The sequence below is a fragment of the Pezoporus flaviventris genome, unplaced genomic scaffold (genome assembly GCF_033815535.1).
Source record: "Pezoporus flaviventris isolate CSIRO_AGI_PZ_B2104156 unplaced genomic scaffold, CSIRO_AGI_Pfla_v1 ptg000718l, whole genome shotgun sequence".
NCBI lineage: Eukaryota > Metazoa > Chordata > Aves > Psittaciformes > Psittacidae > Pezoporus > Pezoporus flaviventris.
This window is the reverse complement of record NW_026893263.1, coordinates 36,360-42,359: the sequence shown is the minus strand read 5'-3', so window position 1 is coordinate 42,359 and position 6,000 is coordinate 36,360.

Below are 6,000 nucleotides of genomic sequence, written 5' to 3'. Positions count from 1 at the left end.
CCATTTTTAACCCAATTTCCCCCCATTTTTTACCCAATTTCCCCCCATTTTTAACCCCTTTCCCCATTTTTAACCAATTTCCCCCCCATTTTCCCCCCCATTGTCCTCCCATTTTTACCCATTTCCCCCCATTTTTAACCCATTTCCACCCATTTTCCCCCCATTTCCCCCCATTTTTAACCCCTTTCCCCCATTTTTACCCAATTTCCCCCATTTTCCCCCATTTCCCCCCATTTTTAACCCATTTCCCCCCATTTTTAACCAATTTCCCCCCATTTTTTAACCCATTTCCCCCCGTTTTTCCCCCTTTCCCCCCCATTCCAGCTGCTCCCGGGGGCTCGCAGCTCCTCCAGCACACGCTGCACTTCCAGGCCCCGGCCCCACTGCTGGGGGCTCTGCGGGCTCTGCCCCCCCCGCTCTCTCGCCCTGGCCCGGGCCCCCCCGGACCCCGCCTTTGGGGGGCGCTGCTGGGATCCCCCTGCGTGCCGGAGCCCTCCGACAGCGCCTCCTGCGGCGCCTCCAGGTAACGCACCAAAAAACCCCTTTTTACACCCAAAAACCCCCTTTTACACCCAAAAACCCCATTTTTGCACCCAAAAATGGGGCTTCTACACCCAAAAACGGCCCTTTTACACCAAAAACGCCCCTTTTAACCCAAAAACGGGCCTTTTACACCCAAAAACTGGCCTTAACCCAAAAACACCCCTTTTACACCCAAAAAACCCCTTTTACACCCAAAAACGGGACTTCTACACCAAAACACCCTTTTACACCCCAAAAACCCCCTTTTACACCCAAAAACGGGACTTCTACACCAAAACGGCCCTTTTACACCCAAAAAACCCTTTTACACCCAAAAACGGGACTTCTACACCCAAAACACCCCTTTACACCCAAAACCACCCTTTTTACACCCAAAACGGGGCTTCTACACCCAAAAACGCCCATTTTACACCCAAAAACGGGGGTTTCTACCCCCAAAAAGCCCATTTTGCACCCAAAACAGGCCCTTTCAACCCAAAAACGGGGCTTTTACACCCAAAACGCCCCCTTTTACACACAAAAATGGGGTTTCTACACCCAAAAAACGCCCCTTTTACACCCAAAAAAACCCCTTTTACACCCAAAAACGGGGCTTTTACACCCAAAAACGCCCTTTTACACCCAAAAACGCCCCTTTTACACCCAAAACGGGGCTTCTACACCCAAAAACGCCCTTGTACACCCAAAAACGGGCTTCTACACCAAAAACCCCTTTTTACACCCAAAAACGGGACTTCTACACCCAAAAACGGGGCTTTTACACCCAAAAACGGGGCTTTTACACCCAAAAACGGCCCTTTTACACCCAAAAACGGCCCTTTTACACCCAAAAACGCCCTTTTACACCCAAAAACCCCCTTTTTACACCCAAAAACGGGGCTTCTACACCCAAAAACGCCCCCTTTTACACCCAAAAACGGGCCTTGTACACCCAAAACCGGGGTTTCTACACCCAAAAACGGCCCTTTTACCACCCAAAAACGGGGTTTCTACACCCAAAAACGCCCCTTTTACACCCCAAAACGCGGCTTTTACACCCAAAAACGGGGCTTCTACACCCAAAAACAGGCCTTTTACACCCAAAAACGGGGTTTCTACACCCAAAAACGGCCCTTTTACACCCAAAAACGGGTTTCTACACCCAAAAACGCCCCTTTTACACCCCAAAACGCGGCTTTTACACCCAAAAACGGGGCTTCTACACCCAAAAACAGGCCTTGTACACCCAAAAACGCCCCTTTTACACCCAAAAACGCCCCTTTTACACCCAAAACCCCCCTTTTACACCCAAAAATGGGGCTTCTACACCCAAAAACGCCCCTTTTACATCCCAAAAACGGGCCTTGTACACCCAAAAACGGGGTTTCTACACCCAAAAACAGCCCTTTTACACCCCAAAACCGGCCCTTTTACACCCAAAAACGGGGTTTCTACCCCCAAAAAGCCCATTTTGCACCCAAAACCGGCCCTTTTACACCCAAAAACGGGGCTTTTACACCCAAAAACGCCCCTTTTACACACAAAAATGGGGTTTCTACACCCAAAAACGCCCCTTGTACACCCAAAAAAACCCCTTTTACACCCAAAACGGGGCTTTTACACCCAAAAACGCCCCTTTTACACCAAAAACGCCCCTTTTACACCCAAAAACGGGGCTTCTACACCCAAAAACGCCCCTTGTACACCCAAAAACGGGGCTTCTACACCCAAAACCCCCCTTTTTACACCCAAAAACGGGGCTTCTACACCCAAAACCGCCCATTTTACACCCCAAAACGGGTTTCTACACCCAAAAACAGCCCTTTTACACCCAAAAACGGGGCTTTACACCCAAAAATGGGCCTTTACACCCAAAAATGGGCCTTTACACCCAAAAACGGGGTTTCTACACCCAAAAACGGCCCTTTGTACACCCAAAAACGGGCCTTCTACACCCAAAAATGGGCCTTCTACACCCAAAAACGGCCCTTTGTACACCCAAAAACGGGCCTTCTACACCCAAAAACGGCCCTTTTACACCCAAAAACGGGGTTTCTACACCCAAAAACGCCCCTTTTACACCCAAAAACGGGGTGTTTTAAGGTGGAATTTGGGCATTTTAACCCATTTTGGGGTGTTTTAAGGTGGAATTTGGGGTGGTTTAAGGTGGAACTTGGGCATTTTAACCCATTTTGGGGTGTTTTAAGGTGGAATTGGGGCATTTTAACCCATTTGGGAGTGTTTTAAGGTGGAATTTGGGGTGGTTTAAGGTGGAATTGGGGCATTTTAACCCATTTTGGGATGGTTTAAGGTGGAATTTGGGGTGTTTTAAGGTAGAATTGGGGCATTTTAACCCATTTTGGGGTGGTTTAAGGTGGAATTGGGGCATTTTAACCCATTTTGGGGTGTTTTAAGGTGGAATTGGGGCATTTTAACCCCATTTTGGGGTGTTTTAAGGTGGAATTTGGGGTGGTTTAAGGTGGAATTGGGGCATTTTAACCCATTTGGGGTGTTTTAAGGTGGAATTTGGGGTGTTTTAAGGTGGAATTTGGGCCTTTTAACCCATTTTGGGGTGTTTTAAGGTGGAATTTGGGGTGGTTTAAGTGGAATTGGGGCATTTTAACCCATTTAGGGGTGTTTTAAGGTGGAATTTGGGGTGGTTTAAGGTGGAATTGGGGCATTTTAACCCATTTGGGAGTGGTTTAAGGTGGAATTTGGGGTGTTTTAAGGTGGAATTGGGGCATTTTAACCCATTTTGGGGTGGTTTAAGGCGGAATTTGGGGTGTTTTAAGGTGGAATTGGGGCATTTTAACCCATTTTGGGATGGTTTAAGGTGGAATTTGGGGTGTTTTAAGGTGGAACTTGGGCATTTTAACCCATTTTGGGATGGTTTAAGGTGGAATTTGGGGTGTTTTAAAGTGGAATTGGTGCATTTTAACCCATTTTGGGGTGTTTTAAGGGTGGAATTGGGGGTGTTTTAAGGTGGAATTGGGGCATTTTAACCCATTTTGGGATGGTTTAAGGTGGAATTTGGGGTGTTTTAAGGTGGAACTTGGGCATTTTAACCCATTTTGGGATGGTTTAAGGTGGAATTTGGGGTTGTTTTAAAGTGGAATTGGTGCATTTTAACCCATTTGGGGTGTTTTAAGGTGGAATTGGGGGTGTTTTAAGGTGGAATTGGGGCATTTTAACCCATTTTGGGGTGTTTTAAGGTGGAATTTGGGGTGTTTTAAGGTGGAATTGGGGCATTTTAACCCATTTTGGGATGGTTTAATGTGGAATTTGGGGTGTTTTAAGTGGAATTGGGGCATTTTAACCCATTTTGGGGTGTTTTAAGGTGGAATTTGGGGTGTTTTAAGGTGGAATTTGGGCCTTTTAACCCATTTTGGGGTGTTTTAAGGTGGAATTTGGGTGTTTTAAGGTGGAATTGGGGCATTTTAACCCATTTTGGGGTGGTTTAAGGTGGAATTTGGGGTGGTTTAAGGTGGAATTGGGGCATTTTAACCCATTTTGGAGTGTTTTAAGGTGGAATTTGGGGTGTTTTAAGGTGGAATTGGGGCATTTTAACCCATTTAGGGTGTGTTTTAAGGTGGAATTGGGGCATTTTAACCCATTTTGGGATGGTTTAAGGTGGAATTTGGGGTGTTTTAAGGTGGAATTTGGCATTTTAACCCATTTTGGGATGGTTTAAGGTGGAATTTGAGCGTTTTAAGGTGGAATTGGGGTGTTTGAAGCCCTTTTTGGGGCATTTTAACCCGTTTGGGGCGGTTTTAAGGTGGAACGGGGCTGTTCTGGCTCTGTTGCAGGGGCACTGGGCGGCCCTCGCCTGCCACCGCAGCGGCAGCCGCGTCCTCGAGGCCGCGTGGGCCTCGGCCTCCGGCCCCACACGGGAGGTCATCGCCAGCGAGCTGGGTGAGGGCTCTTAAGGTGGAATGGGGGGATTTAAGGTGGAATTGGGGTGGTTTAAGGTGGAATTAGGGTGTTTTAAGATGGAATTGGGGTGGTTTTAAAGTGGAATGGGGGTGAGTTAAGGTGGAATTGGGGGGTTTAAGATGGAATGGGGGTGATTTAAGGTGGAATTGGGGTGATTTAAGGTGGAATTGGGGTGGCTTAAGGTGGAATTCGGGGGATTTTAACGTGGAATTGGGTGGGTTTTAAGGTGGAATTGGGGGATTTATGGTGGAATGGGGGCAATTTAAGGTGGAATTCAGGGGTTTAAGGTGGAATTGGGGGGTTTAAGGTGGAATTGGGGGATTTAAGGTGGAATGGGGGTGATTTAAGGTGGAATTGGGGGGTTTAAGGTGGAATGGGGGTGATTTAAGGTGGAATTGGGGGGTTAAGGTGGAATTGGGGTGGTTTAAGGTGGAATTTGGGGGTTTTAAGGTGGAATTGGGGGGTTTAAGGTGGAATGGGGGTGATTTAAAGTGGAATTTGGGGGTTTTAAGGTGAAATGGGGGTGATTTAAGGTGGAATCGGGGCATTTTAAGGTGGAATCGATGCTTTTAAGGTGGAATTGGGGCATTTTAAGGCGGAATCGGGTCATTTTAAGGTGGAATTGATGCTTTTAAGGTGAAATGTGGGTGGTTTAAGGTGGAATTTGAGGGTTTTAAGGCGGAATCGGGGCATTTTAAGGTGGCCTCAATGCTTTTAAGGTGGAATTGGGGCATTTTAAAGCGGAATCAGGGCATTTTAAGGTGGAATCGATCCTTTTAAGGTGGAATTGGGGCATTTTAAGGTGGAATTGGGGCATTTTAAGGCGGATTCGATGCTTTTAAGGTGGAATTGGGGCATTTTAAGGTGGAATTGGGGCATTTTAAGGCGGATTCGATGCTTTTAAGGTGGAATTGGGGCATTTTAAGGCGGAATCGGGGCATTTTAAGGTGGAATCGATGCTTTTAAGGTGAAATTGGGGCATTTTAAGGCGGAATCGGGGCATTTTAAGGCGGATTCGATGCTTTTAAGGTGAAATTGGGGCATTTTAAGGCGGAATCGGGGCATTTTAAGGTGGAATCGATGCTTTTAAGGTGGAATTGGGGCATTTTAAGGTGGAATCGATGCTTTTAAGGTGGAATCGATGCTTTTAAGGTGGAATTGGGGCATTTTAAGGTGGAATCGATGCTTTTAAGGTGGAATTGGGGCATTTTAAGGTGGAATCGATCCTTTTAAGGTGGAATTGGGGCATTTTAAGGCGGAATTTGAGGGTTTTAAGGTGGAATTGGGGCATTTTAAGGTGGAATCGGGTTGTTTTAAGGCGGATTTTGGGTGGTTTTGGTGTCGTCCCCCCCCCCACAGCCGCCCAGCAGGGGGCGCTGCAACGCGACCCCTACGGCCGCCGCGTCGCTCGCGCCATCGACCTGGAGCACTTCCTGCGCCGGCGGCCATCTTGGAGGACCAAGCCCCGCCCCCCAGCACCGCTCTGGCCCCACTCGTCTGCTCTGGAGGACTGAGGCCTCTATGGGCCCCTTTGGGCCCCATCAG